At 39.5% G+C, this 19,545-nt stretch overlaps 1 protein-coding gene across 4 annotated transcripts in view; it reads left to right on the forward strand.

Moving 5' to 3' along the window:
- The window catches only part of LOC140212489 (cadherin-18), a 672,855-nt gene that overhangs the window by 451,769 nt on the left and 201,541 nt on the right, over positions 1-19,545 (forward strand). The gene's annotated exons all lie outside the window — the stretch shown is intronic.

A 19,545-nucleotide genomic window follows, 5' to 3' on the forward strand; every position in this document is an offset into this window, starting at 1 on the left:
TTCATCTGTATAATTTTACTGTTCTATGCAAAAAAAATCTGATACATCTGCTAACTACCTTTTTCTGCAGCTGCGGTTCTGCATTCAGTTCATTGTTTCTCCATTAACAAGTGTGCATATCAGCATTTACCAGGTTTTTAAAAAACTTTACAAAATTGACCCTATAAGTTGGAATCTTAATTGCTAAAAGATTGATTTTCTAAAATTACGAACTACATTTTGGATTTTTTTTAACATACACTATTGCATAAAGAGTTAGATATATATAGCTATTGTGCCTAAAACTTTTGCACAGTACTGCATTTGTCAACATGGATCAGAGCACGAGTTTGTAAATCTGGCGTAAGCAAAGGATGTTGAGAGTGGCGACGATGGAGTGTTGTGGGAAGGGTGTGAGACAGGTAGCAGACAAGGGGTGCCAGGGGCGGTGAGTTGGAATGGGGCAGACACACCCAGCCCTGAGAGCACCAGGCAATGTCATTTGATTCCAAACAATAGGTTTATTGATCATTAAAGAATGTCTCTCTGCTGCTTCCCACTCCCCCATCTCTCTCTTCCCTTTTCCCAACCACGATTCCCCTCTCCTTGCTCCCTTCCCACTCTTACTCCACAATAGAAACCCATATCAGGATCAGATTGATCATCTCTCACATATATCATGATTTTTTTTCACGGCAGCAGTACAGTGCAATGTATGAAATTACTACAGTACTGTGCACAATCTCGAATACCCTACTACATAAGACAATAAGATATACAGTGACAACAAAAAAAGTATTCACCTCCCCTTGGAAATTTTCATGTTTTATTATTTACAACATTGAATTACAGTGGTTTTAATTTGACTTTTTTGACACTAATCAACAGAAAAAGATACTTTTATGTCAAAGTGAAAATAAATCTCTACAAATTGATCTAAATTAATTACAAATATAAAATACAAAATAAGTTTTCTCTCCCCTTTAATATGATACTCCAAATTGTCACTGGTGCAGCCAATTGATTTCAAAAGTCATATAATTAGTAAAATGGGAACCTGTTTTGGAGACCTGTGTGCAGTCGAGTTGTTTCAATAGATTGTAGTAAAAATATACTTGTATTTGGAAGGTCCAACTGCTGGCAAGTCAGTATCCTAGCAAAAACTACACCATGAGCGCAAAACAACACTCCAGGCAATCCAGGAAAAAGTTTTTGAAAAGCACAAGTCAGAAGATGGATACAAGAAAATTTCGAAGTCACTGAATATCCCTTGGAGTACAGTTGAGTCAATTGTTAAAGAAATGGAAAGAATATGGGACAGTTGTAAATCTGCCTAGAGCAGGTCGTCCTGAAAACTGAGTGACCATGCAACTAGTGAGGGAGGCCGCCAAGAGACCTATAACAACTCTGGAAGAGTTATAGGCTTCAGTGGCTGAGATGGGAGAGAAAGACACTGTGTTTACAACTGTTGTCTGGGTGTTTCACCAGTCGCAGCTTTATGGGAGAGTTGCATAGGGAAAGCCACTGTTGGGAAAAAAGACTCATGAAATCTTGGCTACAGTTTGCCAGAAGGCATGTGGGAGACTCTGAAGTCAGCCAGAAGAAGGTTCTATGGTCTGATGAACCCAAAATTAAGATTTTTGATAATCAGACTAAATACTATGTTTGGCATAAGCCAAACACCGCACATCATCAAAAATACACCATCCCTACCGTGAAGCATGGCCATGGCTATATCATGCTTTGGAGATGCTTCACTGCAGCAGGCCCTGGAAGGCTTGTGAAGGTAGGGGAAAAAAGAAAGCAGCAAAATATAGGGAAATCCTGATGCAGTCTGTAAAAGAACTGTGACTTGGAAGAGGATTTTTTTTTCCCCAGCAAGACTGTGACACCAAGCATAAAGCCAAAGCGACATAGGAATGACTTAAAAACAACAAAGATAATATGCTGGAGTGACTAAATCAGAGTCGAGATCTCAATCTAATTGAGAATTTGTGGCTGGACTTGAAAAGGTCTGTTCACGCACAATCCCCATGCAATCTGGCAGAGTTTGAGCTGTTTTGTCAAGAAGAATGGGGAAAAATTGCTGTGTTCAGATGTACAATGCTTATATGGACCTATCCACACAGACTCAAGACTGTAATTGCTGACAAAGGTGCATCAACTAAATACTGACATGAAGGGGGTGAGTTATTATGCATCAATTACTCTGTTTTCAATAATTGTAATAAATTTAGACCAATTTGTAGAAATTTGAGTTCTTTTTGACACAAAAGAGTCTTCTGTTGTCAATTCAAAAAAAGCCAAATTAAACCAATAAAACATGAAAACTTCAAAGGGGCGTGGAGTGAATACTTTTGATAGGCACTGTAGGAGCAGAATTAGGTCATTTGGCCGATCAGGTCTGCTCCACCATTTCATCATGGCTGATACAATTTTTCTCTCAGCCCCAATCTCCTGCCTTCTCCTCAGATTCCTTCATGCCCTGGTCAATCAAAAATCCATCAACCTCTGCCTTAAATACACATAAAGACTTGGCCAACACAGCTGCCTGTGGAAAAAAATTCCAAAGATTCACCACTCTCTGGCTAAAGAAATTTCTCCACTTTTCTGTTCTAGAGGAAGCCCCTCTGTTCTGAGGCTGTGTCCTCTGGTCCTAGACATTGCCACTATAGGAAACAATCTCTCCACATCCACGCTTTCAAGGCCTTTCACCATTCTATATGTTTCAATGGAGTCACACTCATTCTTCTGAATCCTAGTGAATACAGTCCCAGATCCATCAAACACCCTTCATACGACAAGCCATTCAATCCTGGAATAATTTTTGTGTATCTCCTTTGAACCCTCTTGCATTTCAGCACATCCTTTCGAAGATAAGAGACCCAAACCTGCTCACAATACTCCAAGTGAGATCTCACCAGTGCTTTATAAATTTTAACATTACATTCTTGCATATTACATATATATGCCTAAGATTTTTGCACTGTACTTTATATTGTAATTTTTAGATATAGATTTCACATGGAATCTTGCAATTTTGCATATTTATCAATTACAATTTATTCAGGTAATTACAAATTAATTCCACTGCATGGCAATAATTTTATTTCCAAAACTTTCCTGCTATTAATTTTATCTCAATTTGTTGAAAATTGAGAGATCTGCAGCAAGAGCATGTCTCTTAGAAGAAGCAAGTAACAAATTCTTCAAAAAAATTATACCCTATATATGAATAACCCTAATATTTTGGTGCAATGGGGATAAACTGCAAGAAATAATACAGATTGGGAATGTTTGTCCATTTAAGCAAATGAGACCAAGAAGATCAAAGGCATACACACAAATCTTTGCATATAGTGATAAACATATTGATTTCTGACCCCTTGGTTATTTAGGTGTCGCATAAACACACTTTTTGCCTATTTTTGTCATATCGCCAGTTCTGTTTGATATACAGAAGGTCTAAGGGACAGAGGTTAAAGTGTGCAAAGAAACAGGCAAACATGTTTACCATTCAATTTTCTCATACTTGGCTGATAGTGTTGTAGAAATGTTTCCTTGAAGATTTTGCATTTTTATGCTTACTGCTGCTAACATTAATTTATTTTTAATTGAGTGTAAAATTTCCCACTCTTATTAATGTGAGACAGTACGGTACAGATTAAACATAGGAGACCTAAAAAAAGTGATTTCGACAGAACTGATTTTAAGCACCACAGTATGATGCACAGGGACATGTTTAGAGCAAGCAGGTAAGAACAAATTTCTGCATTAGTTAGCACAGTACCTTGTGTATAACTAGTATTTTCTGGTCTCTTCTCAAGTAATCTTAACAGTGAGGATGAGAAAACTTCTCAAGAAGTGAATATTAAAAATTCAGAAGGTTGCTAGGCAGGATGGGAATATAAGGTCACTGTCCTAGATCTGATTAAATATTGATGCACAGTAGCAATGAAACTTGCAAGGCAATCCCTGATCTGACTACCAAACACTGAGGTTGAGAGGTGCAATGTTATTTCTAATGCAGTAAGTGTACCAATACCTGAAGTGTGAACAAGTTGCAGTCAGTGGCTCTAACTGTGTTAGTATGTTGCCTAAGGCAGTGAATTGGTCATTCCTGGGGCTTCTAAACTTGGAATGGAATGTTGCTGTGTATTTAATATTTCAGTAATGTTTGAGTAATATTGTAATGTTACAATATATTTTTGTTGATGAAGACCCCTCTCCAGCACCATCACTGACATCATCACCTCTGGAACTCCCAAGCACTGCCACCAAGCTTATAGTTCTCTTACACTGCACTGTTCGCTTCTACCTCCTACTCAAGATCCACAAACCTGACTGTCCAGATCCCTGCCTGCTGCTGCCCTACTGAACTCCTGTCCTTATACCTCAACTCCATTCTATCCCCCTTGGTCCAGTCTCTTCCCACCTTCATCCCCAACACTTCTCATGCGCTCGATCTTCTCACCAACTTTTAATTCCCTGGCCCTGTCTGCCTCATTTTCACCATGGATGTCCAATCCTTATGTACTCCTATTCCCCCAAGAAGGCCTTAAAGCTCTCTGCTTTTTGCTAAATGAAAAAAACAATCATCTCCACTCCACAACCACCCTCCTTTGTCTGGCACGTTTTCTCTAGACTCAAGGGGTAGCCATGGGCACTCTCAAGGGCCCCAGCTAGCTTGCCTTACCTTTGACTGCATAGAACAGTCCGCATTCCAAGTCTTCCCCAGTAATGCTCCCCAACTCTTTCTTGGTAACATTGACGACTGTATAGGTGCTGCTTCATGCATCTATGCTGAGCTCACCCCCGTTATCAACTTTAGATGTTTCAGAAAGGACAGGGAGGGAGGCAAAAGAGGTGGGGCTGTGGCACTGTTGATCAGAGATAGTGTCCCGGCCGTAGAAAATGAGGAAGACACGGAGGGACTGTCTACGGAGTCTCTGTGGGTAGAAGTTAGGAACAGGAAGGGGTCAATAACTCTACTGGGTGTTCTTTATAGACAACCCAATAGCAACAGGGACATCGAGGAGTAGATAGGGAAACAGATTCTGGAAAGGTGTAGTAATAATATGGTTGTTGTGGTGGGAGATTTTAATTTCCCAAATATCGATTGGGATGTCTCTAGAGTGAGGGGCTTAGAAGGTGTGGAGTTTGTTAGGTGTGTTCAGGAATGTTTCTTGACACAATGTGTAAATAAGTCTACAAGAGGAGAGGCTGTACTTGATCTGGTATTGGGAAATGAACCTGGTCAGGTGTCAGGTCTCTCAGTGGGATAGCATTTTGGAGATAGTGATCACAATTCTATCTCCTTTACCATAGGATTAGAGAGGGATAGGAACAGACAAGTTAGGGAAATGTTTAATTGGAGTAAGGGGAAATATAAGGCTATTAGGCAGGAACTTGGAAGCATAAATTAGAAACAGATGTTCTCAGGGAAATGTATGGAAATAATGTGGAAAATGTTCAGAGGATATTTGCATGGATTTCTGCATAGGTACATTCCAATGAGACAGGGAGAGGATGGTAGGGTACAGGAACCGTGGTGTACAAAGGCTGTTGTAAATCTAGTCAAGAAGAAAAGAAGAACTTATGAAAGATTCAAAAATCTAGGTAATGATAGCGAGCTAGAAGATTATAAGGCTAGCTGGAAGGAGCTCAAGGAAGAAATTAGGAGAGCCAGAAGGGCCATGAGAAGGCCTTGGCGAGCAGGATTAAGGAAGACCCCAAGACATTCTACAAGTATTTTAAGAGCAAGAGGATAAGATGTGAGAGAATAGGACCAATCAAGTGTGACAGTGGAAAAGTGTGTATGGAACTGGAGGAGATAGCAGAGGTACTTAATGAGTACTTTGCTTCTGTATTCACTACAGAAAAGAATTCTGGCAATTGTAGGGATAACTTACAGTGGACTGAAAAGCTTACGCATGTAGGTGTTAAGAAAGAGGATATGCAGGAGCTTTTGGAAAACATCAAGTTGGATAAGTCACCGGGACCGGATGAGATGTACCCCAGGCAACTGTGGGAGGTGAGGGTGGAGATTGCAGAGACTCTGGCGATGATCTTTGCATCATCAATGGGGACGAGAGAGGTTCTGGAGGATTGGAGGGTTGCAGATGTTGTTCCCTTATTCAAGAAAGGGAGTAGAGATAGCCCAGGAAATTATAGACCAGTGACTCTTACTTCAGTGGTTGGTAAGCTGATGGAGAAGATCCTGACAGGTAGGATTTATGAACATTTGGAGAGGCATAATATGATTAGGTATAGTCAGCATGGCTTTGTCAAAGGCAGGTCGTGCCTTACGAGCCTGATTGAATTTTTTGAGGATGTGACTAAACACATTGATGAAGGTAGAGCAGTAGATGTAGTGTATATAGATTTCAGCAAGGCATTTGATAAGGTACCCCATGCAAGGCTTATTGAGAAAGTAAGGAGGCATGGGATCCAAGGGGAAATTGCTTTGTGGATCCAGAACTGGCTTGGTGCTGTTGTGGATAGTGTGGAGGGCTGTCAGAGGTTACAGCGGGACATTGATAGGATGCAAAAATGGGCTGAGAGGTGACAGATGGAGTTCAACCCAGGTAAGTGTGAGGTGGTTCTTTTTGGTAGGTCAAGTATGATGACAAAATATCATATTAATGATAAGACGCTTGGCAGTGTGGAGGATCAGAGGGATCTTGGGGTCCAAGTCCATAGGACACTCAAGGCTGCTGCGCAGGTTGACTCTGTGGTTAAGAAAGCATACGGTGCATTGGCCTTCATCAATCATGGGATTGAGTTTAGGAGCTGAGAGGTAATGTTGCAGCTATATAGGACCCTGGTCAGACCCCACTTGGAGTACTCTGCTCAGTTCTGTTCGCCTCACTACAGGAAGGATGTGGAAACCATAGAAAGGGCGCAGAGGAGAATTACAAGGATGTTGCCTGGTTTGGGGAGTATGCTTTATGAGAAAAGGTTGAGTGAACTTGGCCTTTTTCCTTGGAGCGACGGAGAATGAGAGGTGACCTGATAGAGGTGTATAAGATGATGAGAGGCATTAATCATGTGGATAGTCAGAGGCTTTTTCCCAGGGCGGAAATGGCTAGCACGAGAGGGCACAGCTTTAAGGTGCTTGGAAGTAGGTACAGAGGAGATAACAGGAGTAAGTTTCTTACACAGGTCCTTCAGGCCCTTTTTATACACCTGTCTTTGTAAATGTCCTGAATAGTGTCATATGGCATGACAGTACCATGTGATATCTGCGCACCTCACTTAAAGTAAAAACAAATGTACACAAGTTATCTACTGGAGTCCTGTATTTTTATTGCAATTCATTTTTATGTTTTGGAATTTAAAAACATAACAGTGGTGACAAAGTGTTTTAAAAATGAAATAGAGATGACTACCTACCCGTGGAAGCACAGTGAGTCGTTCGAGTTTTTAAAAAAGTGCAGTGAAATGGTCAAGCTAAAACAAGAAACATTCAAGTTTAAAATAAAGGCTGAAAATGTAAGAATTCACAGTTTTATGAGCATGGAGTACTGTGTGTTAAGAATCATTTTTTTAAAGCAGAAATGGCTGGCTACATCAGAAAGTTGAACATGTTTGAATCCACAACTGATAACAGGATTTTGTATGCTGAGCAAATTGAGCAGTATTTTGAAGCAAATGAAATAGCCAATGAGAAATGAATACTTATTTTGTTGAGTGCACTGGATGTAAGGGGATACAATTTGCTTCAAAGTTTCACTCCTCCACCCAAACATTGACTGTACTCTTTTCCATAGATGCTGCCTGGCCTGCTGAGTTCCTCAACCATTTTGTCTGTGTTTCACAGTTGTGGTCCTTTTTAAGATTTGTCAATTGCTGTAACAGGATCCTGTCAAACCTGGCTACTATTCCTTACCCCTTGAACGCATTACTACAGATCGGGAAGAAATGGCAATGGACAAAGCAGTGTGAGGTGGTTTTCCAAAAAGTAAAAGAAATGGTGACATCAGACACTATACTCACACATATTGATCCATATTGTCCAGTGAGGCTTGCCATACACTCGTCAGGGTGCCAACATGTCCATAGGAAAGGTGTCCACTTCCTGCAGTCCCAGAGTCATCTCCTGCAGCCACTGCAGAGGAGGCCCCAGACCTGAGATTGTCTCACAGCCACAAGTCTAGCCTGCCAAGCAGAGTTATCCCTCTTGTAAAGGAAGATATTATCCCACAAGCACAAGAGAGCCTCCACAGTGATTAAATATTTAGGCCTGAATGGGACAATTTATAACTTACTAAGCTGTGGATGTCATATATAGTAGTTGTATTATATAATACACTGTGTATGTGGTTGCAATACATTCCATCTGAGTTGGAGTTTATAGCTAAGCAGGTTGAAGCATTGTGTATTTATTATTTCTTAACATTTGAGTAATATTAGTTGAGTATATTCTTGTTTAAATAATTCATTGCGGATATATGTAAGGCCATGTAAATTGCATATGTCTTGATGCTACTATGCAAGCCTAGCTTAAAGTTAAAACAAATGTGTACAATTTATCTCTTGGGCTCCTGTCTTTTTATTGCAATTAGATTTTATGCTTTGGAGTTACAAAACATAAGAAACGTTAGTGGAACAAGTGATGATTTTGCCAGCCTGGGCAATGGGGTTATTCTTGAAATCAATCATGTCTGCATTAACCACATTTATTACTAAATTCAAACTCAATTTGTAATGTGGGAAGATTAACAGTGCAATTGTGGTCTAGAAGTCAGTGTCTGTACTGCATCTAGAGTTATCTTGTTCCTCCTCCCTTATTCCATCATCAACATTTCTTACAGGTTCATTTGGGGTAGTTTGGCAGTTCTCACCGAGCAACTGAATTCTCTCCATAAACACAAGAGATCCTGCAGATGCTAGAAATCTAGAGCAACACACACAAAATACTGAAGGAACTCAACATGACAGGCAGCATCAATGGAAATGGATAAACAGTTGACATTTCAGGACGAGGCCCTTCATCCATCCTGATAAAGGGTCTTGGCCCTAAACATTGACTATTTCTTCATTTCTATAGCAGCTGCCTGACCTGCTGAGTTCCTTCAGTATTTTGTGTGACTTTTCTCCACCTGCACTTACTCCATTCAAAAGCAACTCTGTATTTTCCTTTATAGCCAACTATTCTCGGTATCTTGACATCGTGTAAAAGGGATCGCAAGGTATATGTTTTCAGAGGATATGCTTGCCACACAGCTGGAAATATAGGATATTAAAAGTTAGAGAATGAGTGAAATCATTGTAATCTTGTGCTAGACAAAGTAGTCTAGTTATAATGTTCTTCTTTGTCACAAGGCCTACCTACTTTCACATCTAAGCACTGCCCTCTCATCTAAAAAGATCCACTCACACAGGTGGGTCAAACTGAAATGTGTTCTAATTGATTGATTTTTCTTGTGCAGAAGAAAGAAGAGCCTGATTATGTTATAAGTGCAGACCATGTACTCTCCTTGATTGTACAAGTTGCAGCCTTCTTATGCACATTGTGGGAATTAGTTTCTGTTATTCCACCTGCGTACAAAGTCTCGATTGTGATCATAAGATCGGAAGCAAAGGAACATTATCAGCTGCTTCTGACATCACTCTCACCACAAGATCCTCATCTTCTTTGGGACCCCTGCCTCTGGTCAATATCCAACTATATCAAAAACACTCTTTTGATTCAATCAATTAAAGCTTACTCAACAGAGCTGTTATCACCCATGTTTCATCTAGATTATTGATGCTTAGCAGGCTTCTATTTCTCACTGAATTCCTGCTGAGAATAACTATCTTGGGAACAACCTTACGGCTATTTTACTTTCACCCCTGCAGAACTCATTTATATTGTTCCTTCATTATTTAAGGTCCCTTCCCCAGCTGTAGCTGTCTCATAACCTTGAATTCAGTTGTTTACAGGTCTGCATTGTCTTGCTTGTATCACCCTTCCCCAACCCCTAATTGTCATGAAGTTACCACAGAAACTACCATAATTGACTTGTAGTGAAGGGAGGTTATCATTAGGAGAACATTCTAGTAGGCTGCTACTAGGCTTGTTAGTATAGTTAAGCAAACCAAGTCTGACATTTGAGGGAGAGAAGTACACTTGTTATATGATTTTACATTACACAAGTTAATCGTAGCCCAATCACCACTGCTTTAGCAAACTTGATACAGAAATACTTATCCATGTTTTTCATATCAGTATATTTTTAATTCCAAACTATCTGGCCACCCTTCCTTGACGTCGTGGAGGGAAACAAGGAAGGTTTAAAAGGAACACAGCCTTATATAGCGGGCAGCGGAGTGAGCTGGGAGCAGAGTGAAGGCTGAAGGGCTTTGGCTAAACGGGCTTAGGCACAAAAGAGAGAGGCGAAGGGGGTTTGGTTATTCATTTTTTTTCATTGTTATTTGAAGAGAGGGGGAAGTATGAGTGTGAGGACAGCTTGTTGTTCTCAGTGCCAGACGTGGGAGGTCCTTCCCTCCACCCTTCCCTTCATATAATTTTCTGGATAGACAGGGTCTGATTAGGAACAGTCAACATGGATTTGTGCGTGGAAGGTCATGTTTGACAAATCTTATTGAATTTTTTGATGAGGTTACTAAGAAAGTTGACAAGGGTAAAATGGTGGATGTTGTCTATATGGACTTCAGTAAGGCCTTTGACAAGGTTCCACATGGAAGGTTAGTGAGGAAGGTTCAATCGTTAGGCATTAATATGGAAGTAGCAAAATGGATTCAGCAGTGGCTAGATGGGAGATGCCAGAGAGTAGTGGTGGATAACTGTTTGTCAGATTGGAGGATGGTGTGTAGCGGTGTGCCTCAAGGATCTGTACTGGGTCCAATGTTGTTTGTAATATATAGTAATGATCTAGATGATGGGGTGGTAAATTGGATTAGTAAGTATGCAGATGATACTAAGATACGTGGTTTTGTGGATGATGAGGTAGGTTTTCAAAACTTGCAGAGAGATTTAGGACAGTTAGAAGAGTGGGCTGAAAGATGGCAGATGGAGTTTAATGCTGATAAATGTGAGGTGCTACATTTTGGTAGAACTAATCAAAATAGGACATACATGGTAAATGGCAGGGCATTAAAGAATGCTTTAGAACAGAGGGATCTAGGAATAATGGTGCATAGTTCCCTGAAGATGGAGTCTCATGTGGATAAGGTGGTGAAGAAAGCTTTTGGTTTGCTGGCCTTTATTAATCAGAGCATTGAGTACAGGAGTTGGGATGTAATGTTGAATTTGTATAAGGCATTGGTAAGGCCAAATCTGGAGCATTGTGTACAGTTCTGGTCACTGAATTATAGGAAGTATGTCAATAAAATTGAGAGAGTACAGAGGAGGTTTACTAAAATGTTGCCTGAGTTTTATCTCCTAAGTTACAGAGAAAGATTGAACAAGTTATGTCTTTATTCTTTGGAGCGTAGAAGGTTGAGGGGAGACTTGATAGAGGTGTTTAAAATTATGAGGGGGATTGATAGAGTTGACGTGGTTAGACTTTTTCCATTGAGAGTGGGGACAATTCAAACAAGAGGGCATGGGTTGAGAATTAGAGGACAAAAGTTTAGGGGTAACATGAGGGGGAACTTCTTTACTCAGAGAGCGGTAGCTGTGTGGAATGAGCTTCTAGCAGAAGTGGTTGAGGCTGGTTCTATGTTGTCATTTAAAGTTAAATCGGATAGATGTATGGACAGGAAAGGAATGGAGGGTTATGGGCTGAGTGCAGGTCTGTGGGAATAGGATAGGGTAAGAGTTCGGCACGGACTAGAAGGGCCGAGATGGCCTGTTTCCGTGCTGTAATTGTTATATGGTTGTATGGTTATACTATTCTTTGGAAATTTTAAGTCATAAAAAAATGCTGTTGCTTCTGCCCTACCTTGTTGGGTTGTTTGTTCATCCTTTACCTCCCTGCTCCCTGACTAACAAATCTTCAGTTTTAAGGTTGCCATTCTTGCATCTGGAGGGCAATGTCAAAGGTTGCAGACAGGATGAAACAGCGAGCTTTGATAATATGCCATAGTTACAATAACAAGTGTGCTATGTGCAGTATCAGTTGTTCACTATTATTCACTAGTATTAACTTAAGGATTATAATATACGGTTAAACACTCCCTGTTCTTGAAAGAGTTTGTCTCCATGTTGATTAGAAAATAATGCTCTTATACTGTAAGCTTTTAGAAAATAATACTCGAATTAGAAAATAATACTCTAATACTGTAACAGGACTGTTCAGCATAATTTTCCTGAGGAAAGATGTTAATAGTGAAAAGGAATGGAAGAATGATCAGACAATGTGAAGAAAAAAAATGAGTATATTTTTTCTAGGTATATGATATAATCAACGGTGGCTACTGAGATATTTCTGATCCAGTTTAGTCTTTGAGTATATATATATATATATTCATTAATACAGGGGTCTCCTCCTCCTGCAGGTAAATTTCATAACTCACATTTATATACATTGTCCTTCAGTGCCCTCAGCAAAGACCATATCTACCATGTTTTATCCAGAAATTTCTCCATGAATGAATTTTCTTATATTCCTCAACCCTGTAGGTTTGTCTCAAGCTTGCAGTGGTTTTCCTTCCTTCAGTCTGATCACCAATCAATTTCATGTACAGACCACAATCTCTGCCCAGGCATCCAAGTGATATTAGAATGTAAAACGTTTTATGCTTCTTGAAAATGGCATGTTTGAAATATAAATGCAACAGAAAGCTTAAGAAATTTTGATTTACTTAGAAATAATGATAAAAATACACAAGCATTTCATGTTGATCCAAAATAATATGCCTCACAATTGATTATTGTAGCAAATAATTAATACAGATGTTTATTTTAACTTTTGTAATCAAACAGAATGAGAAGTTAATACCTCAAGTCTCATCATTTCCAAGTTGATTTTTAATCTTCCTTCCATGGTTAGAAATTTAAGATTTCTAAAGATCTATTTGTTTGAAGATCAAGGAAAATACTGTAAGCTTTTATTTTATTTAATAAAGAAATTGGGAATTATTAGCCAGCACCTTAGATCAGAAACATAGACCAGAGAATATATATTTTAACTGCCTTTATGATAAACCTTGCATGTCAGTAGTAGTAACTCATTCAACCAATTCATAAGCTCTATACCCTATTCCTTTACTCTCAATTGCAGTTCAAGTAAATCTCTCACATTTGAACATTTCTTCAGCAGCTTAATTATGACTCAGTTCACTCTTCTCATCAGCTACAACAACTTATTTATCTTCATGTGTTTTGAACATATTTTATCCTGCCATTTCCTTAGGCTCTATAGTATTTAGATTTGTTGAAATACATGGAAGTTAAACCATAGAAACAGGAAATTTGGCCTAATTGGACATGACATTGTTTACCCTTCAGGCTATCAAATACGTCTAACCTCATTCTGCCATTCTGATCCATTCTTTTCCCTACCCTCTCTCGTTATCCACCTTTTTTCATTTAGTCATAAAAGTTGACTTTGATAGGTTTCAATCACAAAAGTCAGCTTGTGATATCTTTTCTGATCAAAGTTGTGTTTAGAATTTATAGCCACTCATTCTCATTCAGTCAGACACACCGAAGACCAGGTTGGATACCTATCTCCTGCATTCTATAATGGTCCTGACTTTAATTTCTAGATCCTCTTTTTGGGATTTCTCACTATATGGTTTCTCTTTGTAGGTCTCAGCCCAAAATGTCAATGTTTTATTCCTCTCCATACATGCTGCCTGACCTACTGAATTCCTCCCACATTTTGTGTGTGTTGCTCTGTATATTTCATTAATTCTTGGTTCTAAAGCTTCTTGTTAATGAAAATTTAAAAAAAATAGATTCTAGTAATCTGAAATGCTGGAAAAACTGAACAGTTCAGGCAGCATCTGTGCAAAAAAATAGCATTGAGCATTTCAGGTTCTTTTTTCATAGATGCTGCCTGACCTGTTGCGTTTTTCAAGTGTCTTTTTAATATTCTTTCATTTCAGTTTTGCTCATTACTTTGTTTAGATCTGGAGCCACTGATAGTCAATAATCTTAAATAATATAGATGCTCATCTAATGCACGTGTTAGATACATTAGATGAAGTATCTGTACTATTTAAGATTATTGATTAGATTAGATGTTGAAATATTGTTTTTATTGAGCTTTGAAATGTGTCTGTTTTGCTAATTTTTATGGTAGTGTTTTTGTTGTGCATTATCCTGTACCTTCATATCTCTATTGGGTTGTCTGTGCCAAAATCCTTCATCAATACTTTGGTTGTGTCAATGGAACTTGTTCATTTTCCTTAGGTTTTATCAGATATTGTGTATTTGTTATTATATATTATCAATTATATATAGTGAGGTTGATATTATCAGTGTATTACCAGCAGAGACTCCTCTTCCCATTTCAACACTGTCATCTTTAGGATCCCCAGGAATTAATCGATTAACCTTCCACTTCCTCATCAATGCATTGATCCTCAGTGATGTTGTTTATGACTCAAGTAGCAGCTTCTGCCCTAGCATAGGTAACTCTCAGATCAACTTATCCATCATTGGAATTAACCTTTGCTTCCCTCTTGTGTTATCAATGATTATTATTGACCATCTTACACATAATGTGAAGGTATTGGCCAGCAATGTAGTTTAAAAAAATGCAAGGTTGACATGACCATCATGCTTTCCAGTAGGCAATTTAGTCAATGTAATAATTAATCTCTAATAAGATTTTGCAAAGTGTTTTAAATTTTCACCAAATGTGTATAACTGTGATGCGGGGAGAGGGATAATGCAAAGCAGTTTAATCTTTTTTTGTTTTAACATGTTCATAATATTTGCCAGCAATTTATTCATTTTGAGGTTTTAATTCAGTTTTACTGCATCTCTGGGGTTAGGCTGAGGTAGATGAAGAAAGCTAGGTTTCTTCATCTGAATGAGTGAGAAAGCTGTCCTTGCAGAGCAAGTCTACTTTTACCCAATTAAACATTAATCGATTTTACTTTCATTTTCTAAGATTATTCCTGCTTTTGAAAGTTTTGGATTTCATGAAACATGCCCACAGATTTTAGAGATAAGAGGCAAATTATTGTCACATGTACCGATATAATGTGAAAAACGTCAGTTTGCATGCCATCCAGACAGATAATTCCATATATAAGTTCATTGAAGTACGTTTGTAGTATGAAAAGGAAAGACAGAATGCAGAACATAGTGTTATCATGCAGAGAAAGTGCATTGCAACTGGACAATGAAGTGCTGGGGCCATGACAAATAAGATTGAGTTCAAGAGTTCAGCTTTAACATATAAATGTCCAGTTAAGACTTTGGTAACAGCTGAATATTAGCTGTCCTTGAGTCTGGTGTTATCTGTTCTAAGATTCTTCAAGTAGGAGGAAGGAGAAGAGGGACAATGATCGTGATGGGATGGGGTCTTGGATTATATTGGCTGCTTTACTGAGGCAGTGGGAAATGTAGACAGAGTACTTGAAGGGGGCGAGGGGAGGGTGGTTTGTGCGATGTGAACACAGTCCAGTACAACTCTCGACAACTCTTTGGGATTTTGGGCAGAACAGTTGCCATTCCAAGCCATGATTCCAAGATATGATGCTTTATGTGGTGCATTTTTATAATATGGCAGAGATACCAAATGTTCATAGACTTCTGAGGAATAGAGGTGTTTAGTGCTTTCTTAGCCATAATACCCCATGTGGCTGGTCAAGAATAAGTTTGGCATTTAATGGTTCAAAGGTTCAATTTATTATCAAAGTGTGAATGCAGAATACAACACAGATTTGTCTTTTCCAGACAGCCATAGAGTACAGAAAACCATAACAGTAAGACCATAAGACATGGGAGCAGAATTAGGCCATTCAACACGTTGACTCTGCTCACAATTCCATCATGGCTGATCCCAGATCCCACTCAATCCCATACACCTGCTATCTCACCTTTATCCTTCACTGAAACTGACTGATCAGTAAATTATCAAATTCTGCCGTAAATATACCCACGGACCTGGCCTCCACTGCAGTCCATGGCAGAGCATTCCACAGATTTACTACTTTCTGGCTAAAAAAAAAAATCCTCCTTTCCTCTGTTCACCCCTCAATTTTGAGGCTGTGCCCTCTGGTTCTCAATACCCCTACCATTGGAAACATCCTCTCCACATCGACCCTATCTAGTCCTTTCAACATTTGGTAGGTTCCATTGAGATCCCCATGCATTCTTCTAAATTCCAGTGAGAACAGGCCCAGAGCTGCCAACTGCTCCTCATATGTTAACCCCTTCATAACCAGAATCGTCCTTGTGAACATCCTCTGGACTCTAATGACAACACATCCTTTCTGATATATAGGGCCCAAAACTGTTGACAGTACTCCAAGTATGGCCTGACTAGAGTCTTATAAAGATTCAGCATTATCTTCTTGTTTCTATATTTTATTCCCCTTGAAATAAAAGCCAACAGTGCACTTGCCTTTTTTACTGCAGACTCAACCTGTAAGTTAACCTTCTGGAGTCTTCCACGAGGACTCTTAAGTCCCTCTGCACCTCCGATGTTTGAACTTTCTCCCCATTTTGATAATAGGCAACACTATTATTCCTTTTATCAACATGCATTATCATGCATTTCCTAACACTGTATTCCATCTCCTACTTTTTTGCCCATTCTTCCAATTTGTCTAAGTTCTGCTGCAATCCCATTGCTTCCTCAGCACTACCTACCCCTTTCACCTATCTTCGTATTATCTGCAAACTTGGCCACAAAGCCATCATTTTCATTATCTCAATCATTGACAAACAATGTGAAAAGTAGTGGATCCAATACAGACCCCTGAGGAACACTACTAGTCACCGGCAGTCAACCAAGAAAGAGCCCATTAATTCCCAATTGCTGCCCCCTGCCTGTCAGCCATTCCTCTATCCATGCCAGTATCTTTCCTGAAACACCACAGGATTGTATCTTGTTAAGCAGCTTTATGTGTAGCACCTTATCAAACACCTTCTGAAAATCCAAGTAAATGATATCCACTGCCTCTCCTTTGTCCACATAACTGTTACTTCCTCGAAGAACTCCAGCATGTTTGTCAGGCACGATTTCCCTTTACAGAAACCATGTTGACTTTGATGTATTTTATCATTAGTCTCCAAGTACCTCAAAACCTCATCCTTAATAATATACTCCAATACTTTTCCAGCCACTGAGATTAGACTAACTGGCCTACAGTTTCATTTATTTTGCCTTCCTCCCTTCATAAGAGTGGAGTGGCATTTGCAATCTTCCATTCCTCTGAGACCATGCCAGAATCAAGTGCTTCTTGAAATACCATGACCAATGCATTTGTTATCTCTTCAGCAACCTTTTTCAGGACTCTGGGATGTATTCCATCTGCTCCAGGTGATTTTTCCACTTTAAAACCTTTGAGTTTGCCAAGCACTTTTTCCTTTGTAATAGCAGTGGCACTAACAGACCTCTAGCACACTTAGTGTCTTCCTCAATAAAGACAGATGCAAAGTACCCATCAAGTTCATCTGCTATTTCTTTGTCCCCCATTACTACCTCACCAGCACAATTTTCCAGTGGCCCAATATCAACTCTTACCTCCCTTTTACTTTTTAAATAACTGAAAACAAATTTGGTATCCTGTTTTACAGTATTGGCTAGTTTGCCCTCATGTTTTATCTTTTCCCTTCTTATAACTTCCTTAGTTGCCTTTGGTTAGATTTTAAAAGCTTCCCAATCATTCAACTTCCCTCTCAATTTTGCTACCTTGTATACCCTTTCCCTAGCACTTATGCAGTCCTTAACTTCTCTTGTCAGCAACAGTTGCCTACCACTACCATTTGAGAACCTCTTCCTCTGTGGGATATATCTACCCTGCACCTTGTGAACTATTCCCAGAAACTTCAGCCATCTCTGCTCTGCCATCATCCCCACCAGTATCCTCCTCTAATCCACCTGGGCAAACTCCTCTGTCATGTCCCTGTAACTCCCTTCGTTCCATTGTGATACTGATACATGTGACTTATGCTTCTCCCCTCTCAAATTGCAGTATGAATTCAATCATATTGTGATCACTGCCTTTCAAATTGACAATAAACTGGACTGGTCAAAGAACACTGAAGCTGTCTACAAGAAGTGTCAGAGCCGTCTCTATTTCCTGAGGAAACTGAGGTCCTTTAGCATCTGCCGAACGATGCTGAGGATGTTCTACGAGTCTGTGGTGGCCAGTGCGATCATGTTTGCTGTTGTGTGCTGGGGCAGCAGGCTGAGGGTAGCAGACACCAACAGAATCAACAAATTCATTCGTAAGGCCAGTGATGTTGTGGGGATGGAACTGGACTCTCTGACGGTGGTGTCTGAAAAGAGGATGCTGTCCAAGTTGCATGCCATCTTGGACAATGTCTTCCATCCGCTATATAATGTACTGGTTGGGCACAGGAGTACATTCAGCCAGAGACTCATTCCACCGAGATGCAACACAGAGCGTCATAGGAAGTCATTCCTGCCTGTGGCCGTCAAACTTTACAACTCCTCCCTTGGAGGGTCAGACACCCTGAGCCAATAGGCTGGTCCTGGACTTATTTCCTGGCATAATTTATATTTTACTAGTTAATTATTTACGGTTTTATTACTATTTAATTATTTATGGTGCAACTGTAACGAAAACCAATTTCCTCCGGGATCAATAAAGTATGACTATGACTAAGGGTGCCTTTACATTATGCTCCCTATAAGAAAAGATCTGCCTATTAAGAAAATATAAGTAGTTGAAAGAAATACATGAAAAGAAAAAGAAACAAAAACTTGCAAACCCCAACCCCTTTCCCGAGCACCTCCCACGCACAACGACTAATAGATCACCCAAGCCCCCAGCCAGCCAATCACAGAACAGCCAACCAATCAGCAACATGAAAGAATGGCCGAGATCATGAAGAAATATAGAACTGAAAGAGGCCAGTATAAACTACAGTCCAAACCATAAATCTCAGGATTTCGAAAACATCTCTGAGAGCATCCAGACTCAGTGGCCCCTCCCAGAGAAGCAACTTGAACCCTGGGCCCCTCCGAGAGCAATGACACAATCCCTAGTATATAGGAACATTGGAACTTGATGCTGTCAACCATCTCCACCTCAGCACTAATGATAATCAGGGGTGTTTGTTCCACCGCACTGCCTGAAGTCAATGAATAGTTCATTTTACTGCCATTTGAAGGAAGGTTGATATAGCATTATACCATTAGGTTCTCTATCCCCATGTACCTTTCCTAAGACTGCATTACAGCCTAGTTTTAAATCATTTTTAGTCTCCTTGCTCATACAACCACCTGACAATTTAGAAAAAAAGTTACACCCAGGCATCTTTCACTTATCAAAGCTGAAGCTAATGGAAATCTTTGATGCGAAAGGACTGCCTGCAAGGAAGACAAAGTCCATCACACTGAACACCAGGAATGCAAACTCACAATATTTCCTTCATTTATTACCTGACAGAGAAATATTTACATTCGATTTGAACTTTCTATACCAGTGTATTGATTAGATAAACCGTAGTCTATTGAT

This window comes from Mobula birostris, chromosome 19 (assembly GCF_030028105.1).
Source record: "Mobula birostris isolate sMobBir1 chromosome 19, sMobBir1.hap1, whole genome shotgun sequence".
In the NCBI taxonomy this organism is placed as follows: Eukaryota; Metazoa; Chordata; class Chondrichthyes; order Myliobatiformes; family Myliobatidae; genus Mobula; species Mobula birostris.